The sequence below is a fragment of the Hyla sarda genome, chromosome 12 (genome assembly GCF_029499605.1).
Source record: "Hyla sarda isolate aHylSar1 chromosome 12, aHylSar1.hap1, whole genome shotgun sequence".
In the NCBI taxonomy this organism is placed as follows: Eukaryota; Metazoa; Chordata; class Amphibia; order Anura; family Hylidae; genus Hyla; species Hyla sarda.
Genome location: NC_079200.1, coordinates 4,346,023 through 4,368,444, shown reverse-complemented (window position 1 = coordinate 4,368,444; position 22,422 = coordinate 4,346,023). Strand labels below are relative to the sequence as shown.

General features: G+C 49.9%; 1 protein-coding gene across 6 annotated transcripts in view; it reads right to left on the bottom strand.

The window, feature by feature from the left end:
- Nucleotides 1–21,909, bottom strand: part of CHD6 (chromodomain helicase DNA binding protein 6) — a 136,930-nt gene extending 115,021 nt beyond the window's left edge. For 5 of the 6 annotated variants that reach the window (XM_056549343.1, XM_056549348.1, XM_056549345.1 and 2 more), the window contains exon 1: nucleotides 21,806–21,909. The gene's annotated coding sequence lies outside the window, so the exon portion shown is untranslated. The remainder of the gene's footprint in view (nucleotides 1–21,805) is intronic. The other variant, XM_056549346.1, reaches the window with a different exon arrangement.
- Nucleotides 21,910–22,422: the final 513 nt, after the last annotated feature.

Below are 22,422 nucleotides of genomic sequence, written 5' to 3'. Positions count from 1 at the left end.
ACCAGATAGCTCCTTTTATTTTTTAAGAGGACTGAAAAATGAAAGAAGAAATCTGATTGGTTGCTACACAGATGGGGGAGATCCATCAAAACTTGTGCCGAGGGAAAGTTGACCAGTTGCCCATAGCAACCAGATTTCTTCTCTAATTTTTTTTAAGAGACCTATAAAAAAATGAGAGAAGCGATCTGATTGGTTGCTATGGGCAACTGGTCAACTCTTTATCAGCACAGGTTTTGATAAATCTCCCCAAAGTGTGTATAATATTTTGTGTGGTCACTATTATTTTCCCCCCACTGCCTTAAAGGAGATGCCCGGTATGGACTATTCTTATTCTATCCTGCCCAGGCTGCAAAAAAAAGTCAAAATAAACTTTCACTTACCTTCCTACGTTCCCCTGGAGCTCAGCTACAGCTGATTGGTCGGCCGGGCTGTCTTCTTCCCACTTCCCTTAGCCTGGAGCGTCACACGGCGCTTCAGCCTATCACCGGCCAAAGCCGGTGATAGGCTGAAACGCCGCGTGACGTTCTGGGCTAAGGGAAGTAGACAGCCCGGCCGACCAATCAGCTGCAGCAGAGCTCCAAGGGAAAGTAGGAAGGTAAGTAAAAGTTTTATTTTTTTAACTTTTTTTTGCAGCCGGGGCAGGATGGAATACCGTACCGGACTATTCCTTTAAGCCTCTTGGACATTGAGTTCATCAGATCTTCACAGGTTACTACTTGATCCTCTTCTCTCCTCCAGGATGGCATCACGGAGCTGGTGAATGTTATAGACCTTGCACTCCCCACCTTCCATTTGAGGATGTCCCACAGACGCTCAATAGGGTTTAAGTCTGGAGATATGGCCGGTCCATCACCTTTATCCTCATCCTCTTTAGCAAGGCAATGGTGGTCTTAGAGGTGGTTATCATGTGTGAATACTGCCCTACTGTCCAGTCTCTGAAGGGAGGGGATCATGCTCCGCTTCAGTATGTCACAGTACATCTTGGCATTCATGGTTCCCTCAATGAACTGTAGCCCCCAGTCCCAGCAGGACTCATGTAGCCCCAGACCATGACCCCCCCCCCCCCCCACCATCCCTGACTTTAGGACACGCTTGTCTTTGTACCCCTTATCAGGTTGTCACCACACACACTTGACGCCATCTGATCCTAATAAGTTTATCTTGGTCTCATCGGACCCCAGGACACAGTCCAGTAATCCATCTCCTTCGTCGCTTGTCTTCAGCAAACTGTTTGTGGTCTTTCTTGTCCTTCATCTTCAGAAGAGGCTTCCTTCTGGGATGACGGCCATGCAGATCGATTTGATGCAGTGTTCAGCGTATGGTCTGAGCACTGACAGGCTGAACCCCTTCCCACCCCTATAACCTCTGCAGCAATGCTGGCAGAACTTATATGTCTATTTTCCAAAGATAACCTCTAGATATGACGCTGAGCACGTGCACTCAACATCTTTGGTAGACCATAGTGAGGCTTGTTTTAAGTGGAACCTGTCCTGTGAATCGCTGTATGGTCTTGCTCACCTTGCCGTTTCAGGGTCTCGGCTATCTTCGTGAAGCCTCAGCCATTTTCATGTAAAGTAATTTTTTTTGTTTTTTTTTGTTTAGATCCTCAGAGTTTTTTGTGCCATGTTGAACTTCCAGTGAGCAGTATAAGAGTGTGGGAGCAATAACACCACCGCTCTCACTACAGAGACCTTGTAACACTAACGAGTCCACTGACACAAGGGAAATGAATGACACTAAGGAATTGGATAATTGGGCCCAAAATGGACAGTGCCCCTTAGGGGTGACCTCACTTTTAGCACCAAGGTTTAGACATTAATTGTTGTGTGTAGAGTTATTTTGAGGGGTCACAACATTACACACTGTTATACAGGCCGTGCACTCACTACTTTACATTCTAGCAGAGTTTCATTTCTTTAATGTGGTCACACGAAAAAAAATAATAAAAACATGTGGGGGTGGACTCACTTATGTCAGATACTGTTCACTGTTAGAGACATTAAGGGAGAATTAATTGTGTTTACAGCATGCTGCCTATTGCTGAGCAAAGTCACAGGCAGAGGACCAGACAGGGAATGTATACAGCAGGTGCTGCAACCTCACAGATTATGCCATAGCCTGGTGTGAAATGAGATGTTTTGCAGCAGCTCTTGGTGCACTTTGGGAAATGAAATATTAGGCAAATGCACAACCAGGAGGTACAGAATTAATACACCATCTCCCCCCCCCCCCCCCCCCCAAACAGATGGAATTTTTGGTGGTTTCAGAAGTAGGGCAGACAGGTAAGGAATACTATATGCTTCTGCAGCATTTTTCTTAACCTGATGTCGGAGTAGCCCTTCCTCTTCAGCGGTAATGGACCTGTGCCGCCCCCCCCCCCCCCCCCCCCCCCCCGTTATTTTTGTACATTTTTTATAAATTTTTAAAATACGATAAACAATCATGTCAGACTTGCAGCACTAAGGTAAGGCCCCTTTCACACTACAGGTATCATCCTGCTTTTTTACTGCCATTATTTTACAAAGACTGATGAAAAAAAAAAACGGATGCAATAACTGGTAATAACGGATGATAACTGATGACCATCATTCGTTATTTTTAATGGGGTCTTTCTTAAAAAACCTGATTTTGTTCATCCGTTATCACCAGTTACATCCGTGGGTTTTGTTATCAGTTTTTTAACCCTTTTTTTTGTAAAGCTGTACTAAGCATGCTCAGTACAAAAAAAAAAAAAAAAGAATAAAAAAAAACTGACAATAACTGATGATAACGGATGTTTTTTTTGACCATCCGGTTCCTATAGACTTCAATGTAAAATTTTAAAGGGGTATTCTGGGCAAAAACATCTTATCCCCTATCCAAAGTATAGGGGATAAGTGGGGCTGCGTCTCCAGTTTCGGAAACCTCCGGGTCACGTCACGCCACGCCCCCTCCATTCATTCATGTCTATGGGTTGGGACGTCATGCGGGTGCTGCAGGGAGATCGCGGGGGTCCCAGCAGACATCTTATCCAAAAGGATAGGGGATAAGATGTTTTTGCCCGGAATACCCCTTTAATGTCCGTTTTTTCACCTTTTTTTTTTTTTTTGCCTGACCAAAAATGAGTGCACGCACCATATTTTGTGCCGGCAAAAATAACTGAAATTAGTAAAAACGCACATACCTGATGCAAAAGGATGTTAAAAAAAATCCCACTGATATGAATGCGATTTTTTGACGCCCGTTTTCAGGACTTTTTGCCGGGAGTAATAACAGAGGTTTTTTACAGAATGATACCTGTAGTGTGAAAGGGGCCTAAGCAATAATATCCTAATAATAAAACTAACAATGTGAATGCTTACATTATGCTAATTAAAATTACTACATTACATTATTAAATTATTAAAAGTAATGACAACTAGGCGGTAGTAAAAACAAGGTGGTCGTACTCCACATGTCGCCTACAGCAATATTTAAAAACCAGTGCACCTCCAACTGTAGTAAAACTACAATTCCCAGCATGCCTGGACAGCCAAAGACCTTTCTGCCTCCTCCAGAGGATCCACACTGTCCTTGAAAATTAAATCAAGGCTTCCCCCTCATCTCATCCCTTAGTGCAGTGGTCTTCAAACTGCGGTCCTCCAGCTGTCGAAAAACTACAACTCCCAGCATGTCCGGACAGCCAAAGGCTGTCCGGGCATGCTGGGAATTGTAGTTTTGCAACAGCTGGAGGCACCCTGGTTGTGAAACACTGGGATAAAGTACACCACTGGAGAAATCGAACGCAACATATAAAATATCACACACAGCGAACGAACCAACCAAGTCAGGTCGAGCAGCACAAAGAACTTATGTAAATAATTTCTTAAAAACCTACCGAAGTAAAACAAATGATTCCGTAAATTCATACATTTCTCACGTGCGCCCCAATCCCAGCTAATTTCTCTAATCTCGCAATTTGTAGAACTTTATTGACCCGTTTCGACACAGGACGGGGATCAGTATCTTGCCAACGCCAGGGGATCAGCAGTGTCGCAGCTGCATGGAGAATAGTGCGCACTCGTGCTGAGAGAGTCTACGCAGCGGAGAGGGGATCCATTTTTTTTTAAAGTACTCACCAATACCTATTACCGATACTTTTGTTTTTTAATGTCTCTCTGAAGCCTTAGACAAAAGTCGACTGTGAGGCCGTCACACTTATAATTAAGATATGTCCCCAGTAGGTAGGAAATCCCCCTCCCCTGTAAGGTAGAAGCCCCCCCGTAGGTAGGTAATCCCCTCCTCCCCTGTAAGGTAGAAGCCCCCCGTAGGTAGGTAATCCCCTCCTCCCCTGTAAGGTAGAAGCCCCCAGTAGGTAGGTAATCCCCTCCTCCCCTGTAAGGTAGAAGCCCCCCGTAGGTAGGTAATCCCCTCCTCCCCTGTAAGGTAGAAGCACCCAGTAGGTAGGTAATCCCCTCCTCCCCTGTAAGGTAGAAGCCCCCCAGTAGGTAGGTATTCACCTCCGCCCCTGTAAGGTAGAAGCCCCCAGTAGGTAGGTAATCCCCTCCTCCCCTGTAAGGTAGAAGCCCCCAGTAGGTAGGTAATCCCCTCCTCCCCTGTAAGGTAGAAGCCCCCCGTAGGTAGGTAATCCCCTCCTCCCCTGTAGAAGCCCCCAGTAGGTAGGCAATCCCCTCCTCCCCTGTAAGGTAGAAGCCTCCAGTAGGTAGGGAATCTGCCCTCTCCTGTAAGGTAGAAGCCCCCCCAGTAGGTAGGCTATCCCCCTCCTCCCCTGTAAGGTAGAAGGTCCCCTGTAGGTAGGTAATCCCCTCCTCCCCTGTAGGGTAGAAGCTGCCAGTAGGTAGGTAATGCCCTTCTTCCCTGTAAAGTAGAAGCCTCCGGTAGGTAGGTAATCCCATCATCCCCTGTAAGGTAGAAGACCCCAGTAAGTAGGCAATCCCCTCCTCCCCTGTAATGTAGAAGACCCCAGTAGGTAGGTAATCCCCTCCTCAACTGTAGGGTAGAATCCCCCAGTAGGTAGGTTATCCCCCTCCTCCTCTGTAAGGTAGCATCTCTAAGTAGTAAGGAATAGTAGAAGCGTCTAATAGGTAGGTAGAGATTCCCCCCTAATAGGTATAAGTCCCCAATAGGTAGAGATTTCCCCATTAGTTAAAGATCCCCCCCCCCCCCCCAATAGGTAGAAGTCCCCATTAGGTAAGCAGAAATCCCTCCTTATTAGGTAAAAGTCCTCTCTAGTTAGGTAGAGAACCATCTATTAGGCAGAAGCCCCCAGTAGGTAGGGAATCCTCCCTTTTTAGGTAGAACCCCTTAGTACTGCAGAAGAAAATAATAAAAATCCTCCTCAGCTTCCCTCCGCTCCTGTGCTGAGGCCTCAGCATCCTCCGCTCCGTTAGTGGTGCAGGACCTGTGCAGTGGGTCCTGCACCACTTTGGGTAAGTGATGACGATGAAAAGTCCTCAGCATGGGAGCAAGGATCAGAAACATTGGCAGGAGTAGAAGTAAATCGGGCAGTAGCCTGGAATTGGTGCTGGTACCAGTAAGGCCATCAGGACATACATTCTCTTTAGTCCTTCAGGCATTTTGTACCAACTGTGTCAGAATTTCAAAGGAAACCTCCTGAATTTATGACAAAATCCATCAGCGCTATGACTGCGTGGACATACACCGTCCCCATGGACAGCAATGCAGTCCCTGCGGAATACCGCCATAAAATTAACATGTTCATTTTTTTTGTGGATTCTGGAACCTGGAATTATCTGCAGCAGAAATACTGCATTGAGCACGGAGCAGCAGAATCCCACTGAAAATAATAGGAGGCTGCTGCACCAGAATTTCCAAGTGGAAGGATAAATCATGCAAAAAAAGGGGTAAGGAGGGAGATTCCAGCCATAACCAGTATGTGCAAATAAATGCCGCCATGGCCAGTGATTAGCCGAAACGGGCACAGACCAGCATGGCACGGCCTCTTTTAAAGGGGTACTCCGCTGCTAGACATCTTATCTCTATCCAAAGGATAGCGGAAAAGATGTCTGACTGCAGGAGTCCTGCTGCTGTGCCCCATCCCAGCGATGTCCTACAGCACCCGGCGTTCTACATAAACGCTCGTTCCTGTGGGAGTGGTCATGATGTCACGACCACACACCCCTCCATTCATGTCTATAGGACAGCTGACACGCCCACTCCCATAGATATTAAAGCAGGGAGCGTGGTATGGCGTCAAGAGAGGGTGGAATTGAGGCACAAGAGACCAATAAAAAAAAATAAAATAAAAAAAATAAAGGGGGGGGGTTCAGTTATGGAGTTTTATGGGGAAAAAAGCCTGTAATGCGCACGTTGTATTATTATCAGCTGAAATTTTTTTTAAATTAGCAATTTTGCAAGGAAGTGCAGCTTATGGTAAAACTGACGTCTTTATTCTGTGGGTCAATATGATTCAAATGATGCCCACGGTAAAATTTTAACAAAGTTAATTGGTTTCAAAATTACCCAATTCTGACTCCTAGAACTACATTTTTTTTTTTCCGTCTACGCAGCTGTATGAGGTACATTTTTTGGCGCTGTGATCTACAGATTTCATCAGTACCATTTGTGTGTACATGTGACTTTTTCATCACTCTTTATTGCATTTTTTTCTGGGATGCAATGCGCACGGAAATTAGCAATTTTGGATTTGGTATTTATTTATTTTTTACGTTACGTTTTTTACATTATAAATTTAATAGTTCGGACATTTCTGCACGCCGAGATAGCAAATAGGTTTAATTTAATTTTAATTATTTTTTACATCCTTTTGTTTGTAAAATTGGAAGAGGGGCATTTAATTTTTTATTGGGGAGGGGCATATAATTATAAAATGATCGACTTGTATGGTCTGCCAAAAAAGGCAGAGCGGCCCTGGTGCAGAGCTCCAGCTGCCTTCGTAACTCATTGGACCCCAACAATTGCGATGCTGGAGGTCCGATGAGCCTGACAAAGCCCCCCTAAAGATGCAATCAGTATAAGCAGGTATGAAGGGTAAGAATTAGTCAAAGTAGTGAGATATTTTCATTAAGGGCCTTTACATGTTTTGTTATAGATCCTAAAGTGTCCACACACAGTAAATAAACATCGGACAAACTGGCGATTTAGGGAGGACTTTTCTATAATCTAGTATGTATGGGGGGGTTGTCCCAATATGTTTTGGGAGTATGGGGTCCTTCCTTATGTATTCTTATAATTTACTAACTGAACTGGGCAAGTGAGCTACAGAGAACCTAAAATCCTATCAAGGTAGATAGGAAATCTCATACAGATTTAAAGGGGTACTCCGCCCCTAGAAATCCCCTATTCAAAGGATAGGGAATAAGATGTCTGATCGCGGGGGTCCCATCGCTGGGGACCCCCGTAATTTCAGCTGCGGCACCCCAGGCATCTGTGCCGGATGACTGGCGATGCGGGGCCAAAGCTTGTGATGTCACAGCCATACCCCCTCAATGCAAGTCGATGGGAGGGGGGCGTGACTGCCGTCACGCCCCCCTCCCATAGACTTGCATTGAGGGGGTGTGGCCGTGAAGTCACGAGCCTCTGGCACTCTAAACGAATGCCGGGTGCAGCAGGGAGATCAAGGGAGTCCCCAGCAGCAGGACCTCCGTGATCTAACATCTTATCCACTATCCTTTGGATAGGGGATAAGATGTCTAGGGGCGGAGTACCCCTTTAAGTCAGATTATTTCAGGCTAGATTTCCCCTTTAAAAAAAGACGTCTTCCCGGGACAACATACAGGAACAGCGACGTATGCCAAAATGGAGAAACTGGGGCGCAGGAAACTTTCAGACAGTTCTATCCGCACCGGATCAACCTGTTTAACCCTATAATGCACAAACAAATGCCAGGACGGCGCGGATAAATGTTGTGTGTATTCAAGGATATCTTAATGCCAAAAGGTAATAAACGGTATGCATTCGCTTAAAAAAAAAAAAAAAAATAGAACATCTGATCTCCTTACTGACTAAGAATATCACACGAGACGCTGCGAATAAATGTTACCCCGCCCCCACCCGCAATCTCCTGCGCTTGAGTCAAACGATGGGGCACACTTTTGTTGGGGTGAGGGTTTCGTTTTTACATAGCGGACTTTACGGTAAAATTTAAAAAAAATATATATATATATTCTGAGGGTCAATACGATCAAAACGATACCCATGTTTACATTTTATTTTTTTTTGTACAATAATAAAAAATTTAAAAAAAAGGAAAAAAAAAAAATTATAATTTTCAACAAAATCAGAATGTCTAAAATGGCCCTATTCTGACCGCTATAACTTTTTCCTCGTAGACCGGGCTGTATGAGGGTCATTTTGTGCGCTGTGATTTTATTGGTAATACTTTTACATGGAACTTTGTATGAAAAGAACAAAAATCTGCATTTTATTTTATTTTAAGGTTTACATCGTCCGGGACAATAAAAGTTATATTTTAATAGTTCTGACAATTCTGCATGCGGCCATACAAGATTTTTTTCAATATATACTTCTTCATATAATTTTTTTGTTTAATACAATTTTATTAGGGGAAATGCGTGTGAAATTTTTTTTTTCATTTTTAATTTTTTTTATTTATTTCATGTAAATGTGACTGATTGCATTTTATTCTTTTTTTTGCAAAAAATCAGCAATTTTGGACTAAATATATATGGTATTTTTTTTAAGTTCACCGTATGGAATCACATTTAGCTTTTAATAATTCGGACATTTTCTCTTATGGCCAATGATAAGTCATCAGGTGACCACAACCCGCTGCAGTCACATGACGTCACGTAGAATCATAAGAGAATGGTGAGAGACATTGGGTAAATTTGTACCTACAGGATGTGCTATATTCAATTATTTAATTACATTGATTTGTCTTTTTTTTTTTTTTTTCCTAAATTTTCCATTTAAAGGGTTACTCTGCCCCTAGACATCTCATCCCCTTTCCAAAGGATAGAGTATAAGTAGTCTGATTGCGGGGGCCCCTCTATTCATGTATCCATAACGTCACGCCCCCTCCCATAGAAATGAAGGTTTCTATTATTGTACCAAACTTTTTAACCAAATTAGTGAGTTTCAAATCCCTCCAGGTTGACGACCTATAAGTTTTTCATTTTCCTGTATAGGCGGCGGTATGAGGGCTCATTTTTTTGTGCCGTGATCTGTACTATTTATTGATGCCTCATCTGCATATATGAAACTTAATAGTTTAATTTTTTTGGGAATGTGGTGTGACAAAAAAAAAAAATCTGCAATTTTGGACTTTTTTTTTTTATTACGTTTCATTTTTGTTACGTTTCATTAACCCTATACTTTGATAGGTCGGACATTTACACACACGGTGATACCAAATAGGTTTATGAATTTATTTATTTATTTTACGCTTATTGAGGTAAAACGGGAAAAAGGGGCTTTTTTTTTTTTTTGACCACCTATAACTTTTTCATTTTTCCATAGACAGGGATGTGTGAGGGCTCATTTTTCGCTTTTTTTTAGTACCACTAGTGTATGTCACTATCTGATCACTATTTTTTTTTGTGATGTGACTAAAAAGCAGCAATTTTGGATAATTTTTTTGATTTTTTTTTAACATTTCGCCGTTCACTGTATGGGGTCATCAACATTATATTTTGATAGCTCGAACATTTACGCATGTGGTGATACCAAATATGTTCAATAATTTTTTTTATTTTTATTTTTTTATGCTTTGAAAAGGGAGATTTCAAATTTTATTGGGTGGGGGGGGGGGGATTTCAATTTTTTTTTCTCATTTTTTTATTTTTTTTTTTTACTTTTATTTTTAACCTATTATGTCCCCATTGGGGACTATCTATAGCAATCATTGGATTGCTAATACTGTTCAGTGCTATACATATACATAGCACTGATCAGTATGATCAGCGATAGAGATGAGCGAACTTACAGTAAATTTGATTTGTCACGAACTTCTCGGCTCGGCAGTTGATGACTTATCCTGCATACATTAGTTCAGCTTTCAGGTGCTCCCGTGGGCTGAAAAAGGTGGATACAGTCCGAGGAGACTCTTTCCTAGGACTGTATCCACCTTTTCGAACCCACCGGAGCACCTGAAAGCTGAACTCATTTATGCAGGATAAGTCATCAACTGCCGAGCCGAGAAGTTCGTGACGAATCGAATTTACTGTAAGTTCGCTCATCTCTAATCGGCGCTCTTCTGCTCTGGTCTGAAGGAAGGCAGATCAGTGCAGAAGACCCAGGGAGAGCGGCAGAGGCCGGTGAGGGGACCTCTGGCCGCCATCTTAGCTGATCTGATTACAATACTAATATTATTAGTAATAAGTCTGACGTTCACGTGGCCGCTGTACAGTGTTACTCTGCAAGATAGTTAAGAAAACTAGGAATGTCCCTATACAGATATTGGTACCGATACTGGACATCTGTATGAGAAAAGTCCGATACCCGCAGAACATAAAATCCCCCTCACCTCTCCTCCACTGAGGCCTCTTCATGTTTCATGTTCAGCATGGGAGCGGAGGGAAGGGGAGTGGGATTTTTATTATTCTCTTAAAGGGGGGGTCTTATTGGGGAAACCTAATAGGGGGCTTCGCTACCTACCGGGGGCTTCTACCTAATCGTGGGATTCCCCTACCTACAGGGGGCTTCTACCTAATAGTGGGATTCCCCTACCTACAGGGGGCTTCTACCCAATAGTGGGATTCCCCTACCTACAGGGGGCTTCTACCTAATAGTGGGATTCCCCTACCTACAGGGGGCTTCTACCTAATAGTGGGATTCCCCTACCTACAGGGGGCTTCTACCTAATAGTGGGATTCCCCTACCTACAGGGGGCTTCTACCTAATAGTGGGATTCCCTACCTTCCTGGGGCTTCTTCCTGATAGGGAGGATTCCATAACTACTGGGGGCTTCTAACCTTAAGGGAGGGGGGGGGGGGGATTCCCTACCTACCAGGGCTTCTATCTAATTGGGGGGGGGGATTTCCCACCAGGGGCTTTAACCAAATAGGGAGGATTCCCTACCTTTCTACTGGTGGCTTCTACTTAACAGGGAGGATTTAGGATTCCCTACCTAAGGGGGCATCTATTTAATACAGGGGATTCCCTACCTACTGGGGTTTCTACCTAATGGGAGGGGGGAGGGGTGATTCTCTACCAAGGGGCTTCTACCTAATTGGGGGATTTCTTACCTATTGGGGTTTCTACCCATTTGGGGGGGGGGGGGGGGGGGGGGGATTATTTTCCCTACCAGTGGCTTTAACCAAATAGGGAGGATTACCTACCTACAGGGCGTTTCTATCTAATGGGGGGATTCCCTACCTACGGAGGGGGCTTCTACCTAATAGGGGAATTCCCTACATAACTACTGGGGGCATATCTTAATTAAAGAGTGTCAGTGAGGACCTCATGTACAACTTTCACCCAATGTTTATGTCTACAGGGGTGTGGAAGTTTTATAAAAAAAAAAAAAAACTACTTGTCCACGGGACTAAAATGGAGCCAAATCTACTTGTCCCTCATGACGATCCTCTTGTCCGGCCAATTTTCGCTTTTACACTCTCGTTTTTTCCTCCTCGCCCTATAATAGCCATAACTACCTACTATAATGACACCTTTTAATTTTTCAATAACATATTCTCCGAACCAAAAATATATATATATATTTGGGGAAGTGAAATTGAAATAGTAAAAGATAATTTTGCAGATTTGGTGTTTTTCTTTTCTGCGCCATTTACCTTGTGGTTGAGGTAACATGTTCATTTTATACTTTAGGCGCCTGATTACAGCGATACCAGATTTGTATCGTTTACGTCATGTATTACTAATTCTGAACTTTTTCTAATTGCCATTTTTTAATCCCTGTAGCTTTATTTTTTTCCGCATACCAGGGTGTATGAGGGCTCATTTTTTGCGCCATAATCTGTTTTTTGTATCGGTACCATTTTGGATCTGACTTTTTAATCGCTTTTTAACTTTTTTTTCTGGGATACTATAAAAATTGCAACTCTGTGGTTTGGTATTTTTTTACATTTACCGTACGGGACACTTAATGTTATATTTTAATAGGTCGTACAATTACGCACAAAGCGATACCAAATATGTTTATTTTTATTATGTTTGCATGTTTTGTATAGGAAAAGGGGGTGATTTGAACTTTTAACATGGAAGGGGTTAATGCTGCCGTCTTCAAACTGTGGCCCTCCAGATGTTGCAAAACTACAACTCCCAGCATGCCCGGACAGCCAACTGCCTGTAGAGCTCAGACACAGCCCTGTATATATAAGATCTCACAGCTGACAATGTATATCAGAGCAAACACCAAGCCATGAGGGGGAAAGAACTGCCTGTAGAGCTCAGACACAGCCCTGTATATATAAGATCTCACAGCTGACAATGTATATCAGAGCAAACACCAAGCCATGAGGGGGAAAGAACTGCCTGTAGAGCTCAGAGACAGCCCTGTCTATATAAGATCTCACAGCTGACAATGTATATCAGAGCAAACACCAAGCCATGAGGAGGAAAGAACTGCCTATAGAGCTCAGACACAGCCCTGTCTATATAAGGTCTCACAGCTGACAATGTGTATCAGAGCAAACACCAAGCCATGAGGGGGAAAGAACTGCCTATAGAGCTCAGACACAGCCCTGTCTATATAAGATCTCACAGCTGACAATGTATATCAGAGCAAACACCAAGTCATGAGGGGAAAAGAACTGCCTGTAGAGCTCAGACACAGCCCTGTCTATATAAGATCTCACAGCTGACAATGTATATCAGAGCAAACACCAAGTCATGAGGAGAACAGAACTGCCTATAGAGCTCTGACACAGCCCTGTCTATATAAGATCTCACAGCTGACAATGTATATCAGAGCAAACACCAAGCCATGAGGAGAAAAGAACAGCCTGTAGAGATCAGACACAGCCCTGTCTATATAAGATCTCCCAGCTGACAATGTATATCAGAGCAAACACCAAGCCATGAGGAGGAAAGAACTGCCTGTAGAGCTCAGACACAGCCCTGTCTATATAAGATCTCACAGCTGACAATGTATATCAGAGCAAACACCAAGCCATGAGGGGGAAAGAACTGCCTGTAGAGCTCAGACACAGCCCTGTCTATATAAGATCTCACAGCTGACAATGTATATCAGAGCAAACACCAAGCCATGAGAGGGAAAGAACTGCCTGTAGAGCTCAGACACAGCCCTGTCTATATAAGATCTCACAGCTGACAATGTATATCAGAGCAAACACCATGAGATGAAAAGAACTGCCTGTAGAGCTCAGACACAGTCCTGTCTATATAAGGTCTCACAGCTGACAATGTATATCAGAGCAAACACCAAGCCATGAGGTCGAAAGAACTGCCTGTAGAGCTCAGACACAGCCCTGTCTATATAAGATCTCACAGCTGACAATGTATATCAGAGAAAACACCAAGCCATGAGAAGGAAATAACTGCCTGTAGAGCTCAGACACAGCCCTGTCTATTACAGCTGACAATGTATATCAGAGCAAACACCAAGCCATGAGGAGAAAGAACTGCCTATAGAGCTCAGACAGCCCTGTCTATATAAGATCTCACAGCTGACAATGTATATCAGAGCAAACACCAAGCCATGAGAGGGAAAGAACTGCCTGTAGAGCTCAGACACAGCCCTGTCTATATAAGATCTCACAGCTGACAATGTATATCAGAGCAAACACCATGAGGTGAAAAGAACTGCCTGTAGAGCTCAGACACAGTCCTGTCTATATAAGGTCTCACAGCTGACAATGTATATCAGAGCAAACACCAAGCCATGAGGTCGAAAGAACTGCCTGTAGAGCTCAGACAAAGCCCTGTCTATATAAGGTCTCACAGCTGACAATGTATATCAGAGCAAACACCAAGCCATGAGGTCGAAAGAACTGCCTGTAGAGCTCAGACAAAGCCCTGTCTATATAAGGTCTCACAGCTGACAATGTATATCAGAGCAAACACCAAGCCATGAGGTAATAGAACTGCCTGTAGAGCTCAGAGACAGGATTGTGTGGAGCCATAGATTTGGAGAAGGGGACAAAAACATTTGGGCTGCATTGAAAGTTTCCAAGAGCTCAGTGGTCTCCATAATTCTTACATGGAAGAACAACAACAACCAGGACTTCCTAGAGCTGCCGCTCCACCAAACTAAGTTATCGGGGAGAAGGGTCTTGGTAAGAGAGGAGGGCAAGAACCCAGTGGTCACTATAGAGGAGCTCCAAAGATCTTGTGTGCAAATGGGAGAAACTTCCAGAAGGTTCTCCTGCCCAATACTATCCCTACAGTGATCATGGTGGGGGCAGCATCATGTCTGGGGGAAACCAGGTACTGCCCATCACCTGCCCAATACCATCCCTACAGTGATCATGGTGGGGGCAGCATCATGTCTGGGGGAAACCAGGCACTGCCCATCACCTGCCTAATACCATTCCTACAGTGATCATGGTGGGGGCAGCATCATGTCTGGGGGAAACCAGGTACTGCCCATCACCTGCCCAATACCATCCCTACAGTGATCATGGTGGGGGCAGCATCATGTCTGGAGGAAACCAGGCACTGCCCATCACCTGCCCAATACCATCCCTACAGTGATCATGGTGGGGGCAGCATCATGTCTGGGGGAAACCAGGTACTGCCCATCACCTGCCCAATACCATCCCTACAGTGATCATGGTGGGGGCAGCATCATGTCTGGGGGAAACCAGGCACTGCCCATCACCTGCCCAATACCATCCCTACAGTGATCATGGTGGGGGCAGCATCATGTCTGGAGAAAACCAGGCACTGTCCATCACCTGCCCAATACCATCCCTACAGTGATCATGGTGGGGGCAGCATCATGTCTGGGGGAAACCAGGCACTGCCCATCACCTGCCCAATACCATCCCTACAGTGATCATGGTGGGGGCAGCATCATGTCTGGGGGAAACCAGGCACTGCCCATCACCTGCCCAATACCATCCCTACAGTGATCATGGTGGGGGCAGCATCATGTCTGGGGGAAACCAGGTACTGCCCATCACCTGCCCAATACCATCCCTACAATGATCATGGTGGGGGCCGCATCATGTCTGGGGGAAACCAGGTACTGCCCATCACCTGCCCAATACCATCCCTACAGTGATCACGGTGGGGGACAGCATCATGTCTGGGGGAAACCAGGTACTGCCCATCACCTGCCCAATACCATCCCTACAGTGATCATGGTGGGGGACAGCATCATGTCTGGGGGAAACCAGGTACTGCCCATCACCTGCCCAATACCATCCCTACAGTGATCATGGTGGGGGCAGCATCATGTCTGGAGGAAACCAGGCACTGCCCATCACCTGCCCAATACTATCCCTACAGTGATCATGGTGGAGGCAGCATCATGTCTGGAGGAAACCAGGCACTGCCCATCACCTGCCCAATACCATCCCTACAGTGATCATGGTGGGGGCAGCATCATGTCTGGGGGAGACCAGGCACTGCCCATCACCTGCCCAATACCATCCCTACAGTGATCATGGTGGGGGCAGCATCATGTCTGGAGGAAACCAGGCACTGCCCATCACCTGCCCAATACCATCCCTACAGTGATCATGGTGGGGGCAGCATCATGTCTGGGGGAGACCAGGCACTGCCCATCACCTGCCCAATACCATCCCTACAGTGATCATGGTGGGGGCAGCATTATGTCTGGGGGAAACCAGGCACTGCCCATCACCTGCCCAATACCATCCCTACAGTGACCATGGTGGGGGCAGCGTCATGTCTGGGGGAAACCAGGCACTACCCATCACTGCCCAATACCATCCCTACAGTGATCATGGTTGGGGCAGCATCATGTCTGGGGGAAACCAGGTACTGCCCATCACCTGCCCAATACCATCCCTACAGTGATCGTGGTGGGGGCAGCATCATGTCTGGAGGAGACGAGGCACTGCCCATCACCTGCCCAATACCATCCCTACAGTGATCGTGGTGGGGGCAGCATCATGTCTGGAGGAAACCAGGCACTGCCCATCACCTGCCCAATACCATCCCTACAGTGATCATGGTGGGGGCAGCATCATGTCTGGAGGAAACCAGGTACTGCCCATCAGCCACCCAATACCATCCCTACAGTGATCATGGTGGGGGCAGCATCATGTCTGGAGGAAACCAGGCCCTGCCCATCACCTGCCCAATACCATCCCTACAGTGATCATGGTGGGGGCAGCATCATGTCTGGGGGAAACCAGGTACTGCCCATCACCTGCCCAATACCATCCCTACAGTGATCATGGTGGGGGCAGCATCATGTCTGGGGGAGACCAGGCACTGCCCATCACCTGCCCAATACTATCCCTACAGTGATCATGGTGGAGGCAGCATCATGTCTGGGGGAAACCAGGTACTGCCCATCACCTGCCCAATACTATCCCTACAGTGATCATGGTGGGGGCAGCATCATGTCTGGGGGAAACCAGGTACTGCCCATCACCTGCCCAATACTATCCCTACAGTGATCATGGTGGGGGCAGCATCATGTCTGGAGGAAACCAGGCACTGCCCATCACCTGCCCAATACTATCCCTACAGTGATCATGGTGGGGGCAGCATCATGTCTGGAGGAAACCAGGTACTGCCTATCACCTGCCCAATACTATCCCTACAGTGATCATGGTGGGGGCAGCATCATGTCTGGAGGAAACCAGGTACTGCCTATCACCTGCCCAATACTATCCCTACAGTGATCATGGTGGGGGCAGCATCATGTCTGGAGGAAACCAGGTACTGCCCATCACCTGCCCAATACCATCCCTACAGTGATCATGGTGGGGGCAGCATCATGTCTGGGGGGAAACCAGGCACTGCCCATCACCTGCCCAATACCATCCCTACAGTGATCATGGTGGGGGCAGCATCATGTCTGGAGGAAACCAGGTACTGCCCATCACCTGCCCAATACCATCCCTACAGTGATCATGGTGGGGGCAGCATCATGTCTGGGGGAAACCAGGTACTGCCCATCACCTGCCCAATACCATCCCTACAGTGATCATGGTGGGGGCAGCATCATGTCTGGAGGAAACCAGGTACTGCCTATCACCTGCCCATGTGGGGGGAGACTGATCAGGATTGAGGGAAAGATGAATGAAACAAAGTACAAAGATATTCTTTATGAAAACCTGATGAAGAGCTGAGAGGATCTGCAGAGAAGAATGGGAGACAACCCCAAATCCAGGTGTGTAAACATTGTGGCAGCTTCCCCAAGAAGTCTTGAGTAAAGGGTATGAATACTTATGTCACTGCAAGATTTTTTTTCCTTTTTCATAAGTTTGTAAACATTTCTACAATTCTGTGATCACTGTCCTTATGGGAGATTGAGTGTGGGGGGGAATTAAAGACATTTGGATACACTGTATCACAAGCTGAGAACCTTTAATAAAAACTATGCAGCAGCTTATACAGAACCTTGGACCATTTCACACCATAAAGCAAAAGGTCTCCAGATGTGGCAAAACTCAGCATGGACAGCCAAAACTGACACCCCCACATCAACACTGCCACCCCCCACCACATAACGGGCCACACAGTCATCCACCCCCCCCCCCCCCTACCACCATGACATCAACACTGCCCCCCACCACATAACGGGCCACACTGTCACCCCCCCCCCACCACATAACGGGCCACACTGTCACCCCCCCCCCCCACCACATAACGGGCCACACTGTCACCCCCCCCCCCACCACCACCACCACCACCACACCACATAACAGGCCACACTGTCACACACACACACACACACACACACACACAACCAGGGCCACACTGTCAAATCCCCCCCCCCCCCCCCTTCCACATCCAGGGCCATGCTGTCACACCCCCCCACCACCACCACCACCACAACAAGGGCCACACTGTCACACCCACCACCACCACATCAACACTGCCCCCACCACATAACAGGCCACACTGTCACACCCCCCCCCACCACCACCACCGTCACCACATCAACACTGCCCCCCACCACCACATAACAGGCCACACTGTCACACACCCCCCACCACCGTCACCACATCAACACTGCCCCCCACCACCACATAACAGGCCACACTGTCACACACCCCCCACCACCACCACCGTCACCACATCAACACTGCCCCCCACCACCACATAACAGGCCACACTGTCACACACCCCCCACCACCACCACCGTCACCACATCAACACTGCCCCCCAGCACCACATAACAGGCCACACTGTCACACACTCCCCACCACCACCACCGTCACCACATCAACACTGCCCCCCACCACCACATAACAGGCCACACTGTCACACCCCCCCCCCCACCACCACCACCGTCACCGTCACCACATCAACACTGCCCCCCACCACCACATAACAGGCCACACTGTCACACCCCCCCCCACCACCACCACCGTCACCACATCAACACTGCCCCCCACCACCACATAACAGGCCACACTGTCACACACACACACACACCCACAACCAGGGCCACACTGTCAAATCCCTCCCCCCCCCCCCCCCCTTCCACATCGAGGGCCATGCTGTCACCCCACCGCCACCACATCCAGGGCCACACCGTCCCCCCACCATCACAACCACCACCACCACATCCAGGGCACCGCCCCCCCCCCCTCCCCTTTCCACATCCAGGGCCCCCACATCCAGGGCCATGCTGTCACACCCCCACCACGACATCCAGGACCACATTGTCAACCCCCCACACCCAGGGCCACGCCGTCACCCCCCCCCCCCTTCCACATCCAGGTCCACGCCGTCACCCCCCCCTCCCACATCCAGGACCACGCTGTCACCCCCCAACACATTCAGAGGCACACTGCTACCACAACATACAGGGCCAACTGCCACCACACCATATTGCATCACCAAGGGCCACACTCAGCCTCCCCTCGCATGCCCTGCACACTCTGCCCCCTCCCCTCGCATGCCCTGCACACTCTGCCCCCCCCCTCGCATGCCCTGCACACTCTGCCCCCCCCCCCTCGCATCCCCTGCACACTCTGCCCCCCCCCCCTCGCATCCCCTGCACACTCTGCCCCCCCCCTCGCATCCCCTGCACACTCTGCCCCCCCCCCTCGCATCCCCTGCACACTCTGCCCCCCCCCCTCGCATCCCCTGCACACTCTGCCCCCCCCCTCGCATCCCCTGCACACTCTGCCCCCCCCCTCGCATCCCCTGCACACTCTGCCCCCCCCCTCGCATCCCCTGCACACTCTGCCCCCCCCCCTCGCATCCCCTGCACACTCTGCCCCCCCTCCTCGCAGCCCCTGCACACTCTGCCCCCCCTCCTCGCAGCCCCTGCACACTCTGCCCCCCCCCCCTCGCAGCCCCTGCACACTCTGCCCCCCCCCCCTCGCATCCCCTGCACACTCTGCCCCCCCCCCCTCGCATCCCCTGCACACTCTGCCCCCCCCCCCTCGCATCCCCTGCACACTCTGCCCCCCCCCCCTCGCATCCCCTGCACACTCTGCCCCCCCCCCCCTCGCATCCCCTGCACACTCTGCCCCCCCCCCCCTCGCATCCCCTGCACACTCTGCCCCCCCCCCTCGCATCCCCTGCACACTCTGCCCCCCCTCCCCGCATCCCCTGCACACTCTGCCCCCCCTCCCCGCATCCCCTGCACACTCTGCCCCCCCTCCCCGCATCCCCTGCACACTCTGCCCCCCCTCCCCGCATCCCCTGCACACTCTGCCCCCCCTCCCCGCATCCCCTGCACACTCTGCCCCCTCCCCGCATCCCCTGCACACTCTGCCCCCTCCCCGCATCCCCTGCACACTCTGCCCCCTCCCCGCATCCCCTGCACACTCTGCCCCCTCCCCGCATCCCCTGCACACTCTGCCCCCTCCCCGCATCCCCTGCACACTCTGCCCCCTCCCCGCATCCCCTGCACACTCTGCCCCCTCCCCGCATCCCCTGCACACTCTGCCCCCTCCTCGCATCCCCTGCACACTCTGCCCCCTCCTCGCATCCCCTGCACACTCTGCCCCCTCCTCGCATCCCCTGCACACTCTGCCCCCTCCTCGCATCCCCTGCACACTCTGCCCCCTCCTCGCATCCCCTGCACACTCTGCCCCCTCCTCGCATCCCCTGCACACTCTGCCCCCTCCTCGCATCCCCTGCACACTCTGCCCCCTCCTCGCATCCCCTGCACACTCTGCCCCCTCCTCGCATCCCCTGCACACTCTGCCCCCTCCTCGCATCCCCTGCACACTCTGCCCCCTCCTCGCATCCCCTGCACACTCTGCCCCCTCCTCGCATCCCCTGCACACTCTGCCCCCTCCTCGCATCCCCTGCACACTCTGCCCCCTCCTCGCATCCCCTGCACACTCTGCCCCCTCCTCGCATCCCCTGCACACTCTGCCCCCTCCTCGCATCCCCTGCACACTCTGCCCCCTCCTCGCATCCCCTGCACACTCTGCCCCCTCCTCGCATCCCCTGCACACTCTGCCCCCTCCTCGCATCCCCTGCACACTCTGCCCCCTCCTCGCATCCCCTGCACACTCTGCCCCCTCCTCGCATCCCCTGCACACTCTGCCCCCTCCTCGCATCCCCTGCACACTCTGCCCCCTCCTCGCATCCCCTGCACACTCTGCCCCCTCCTCGCATCCCCTGCACACTCTGCCCCCTCCTCGCATCCCCTGCACACTCTGCCCCCTCCTCGCATCCCCTGCACACTCTGCCCCCTCCTCGCATCCCCTGCACACTCTGCCCCCTCCTCGCATCCCCTGCACACTCTGCCCCCTCCTCGCATCCCCTGCACACTCTGCCCCCTCCTCGCATCCCCTGCACACTCTGCCCCCTCCTCGCATCCCCTGCACACTCTGCCCCCTCCTCGCATCCCCTGCACACTCTGCCCCCTCCTCGCATCCCCTGCACACTCTGCCCCCTCCTCGCATCCCCTGCACACTCTGCCCCCTCCTCGCATCCCCTGCACACTCTGCCCCCTCCTCGCATCCCCTGCACACTCTGCCCCCTCCTCGCATCCCCTGCACACTCTGCCCCCTCCTCGCATCCCCTGCACACTCTGCCCCCTCCTCGCATCCCCTGCACACTCTGCCCCCTCCTCGCATCCCCTGCACACTCTGCCCCCTCCTCGCATCCCCTGCACACTCTGCCCCCTCCTCGCATCCCCTGCACACTCTGCCCCCTCCTCGCATCCCCTGCACACTCTGCCCCCTCCTCGCATCCCCTGCACACTCTGCCTCCTCCTCACATCCCCTGCACACTCTGCCTCCTCCTCACATCCCCTGCACACTCTGCCCCCTCCTCACATCCCCTGCACACTCTGCCCCCTCCTCACATCCCCTGCACACTGCCCCCTCCCTCACTATAGACGGATGTGAGGCCCTATAACTCCAATCCCCGGCACAGGATTTCCATGCCCTCGCAGTCTCACCTACTCCTCCCCCAGTTGGTACTGCCCACACCACACGCTACAGTGCAGTGGGCAGAACCACGGGGGCAAAAGGGGGGGGGGGGGGGCGTTAAATACCCAAAATGCAAAAAGAAATAAACCCAGCAGCGAGGAGGTTAAACCCCCGGAGACAAGCCGCACGGTATGAACGCGCACCGGGGTGGACACGTTTACAGACACCCCCTCCTCCTCGGTGAGGCGCACATACACACACACAAAAAGACGAAGGAACGGACGGGAAAAATCACAGTTTCATTCATAAGAGCTGCCCAGGAAGGGGCCGGATGGCGGCCACACACCCCGGGGGGCGCACGGAGCACACAGGGGGCTGCAAATTAAAAAGTTAAGAGGAGAACTTACCTAAAATGGCCACTGCTGCAGCCAAAATACAAACAGCTATTATTTGGTGAAGTTTAGCACAAGACACCCTGCAAGGACACCCTAACCTGGCCGGGGAACGCCTCCTCTGCGCGCTCATTGGCCGCCCCGCTGGCAGCCAGGAGGAAAGCTCGCCGCTGATTGGCCGCTGGCTTGTCAAACAAGTGGTGGTCGTTTCAAGGCTGGTTGCGCCGCGGTTATTGCTTTGCTCCATTGTGCTGCTATTTGCATGGATGAGATGAGCTCTGCCATTGGCTGAGGGTGGATGGGGGGGACTGAGGGGGTGCAGGGGGGAGACAAGGGGGGTCCGGGTACATATCTGAGCTGCTGTATCATGCATTACAGTGGTGAGAGGCAGAACATGCACAGTGACTGCTCATTACCACATGGGATGACACCTACAGACTGCACCAGTGTGCCTCCAGCTGTTGCAAAACTACAACTCCCAACGGCTGTCCGGTCATGCTGGAAGTTGGAGTTTTGCTGGAGCTGGAGGCACACTGGGTTACACTAAGGCAGTGGTCTCCAACCTGCGGACCTCCAGATGTTTCAAAACTACAACTCCCAGCATGCCCGGACAGCCAACGGCTGTCCGGGCA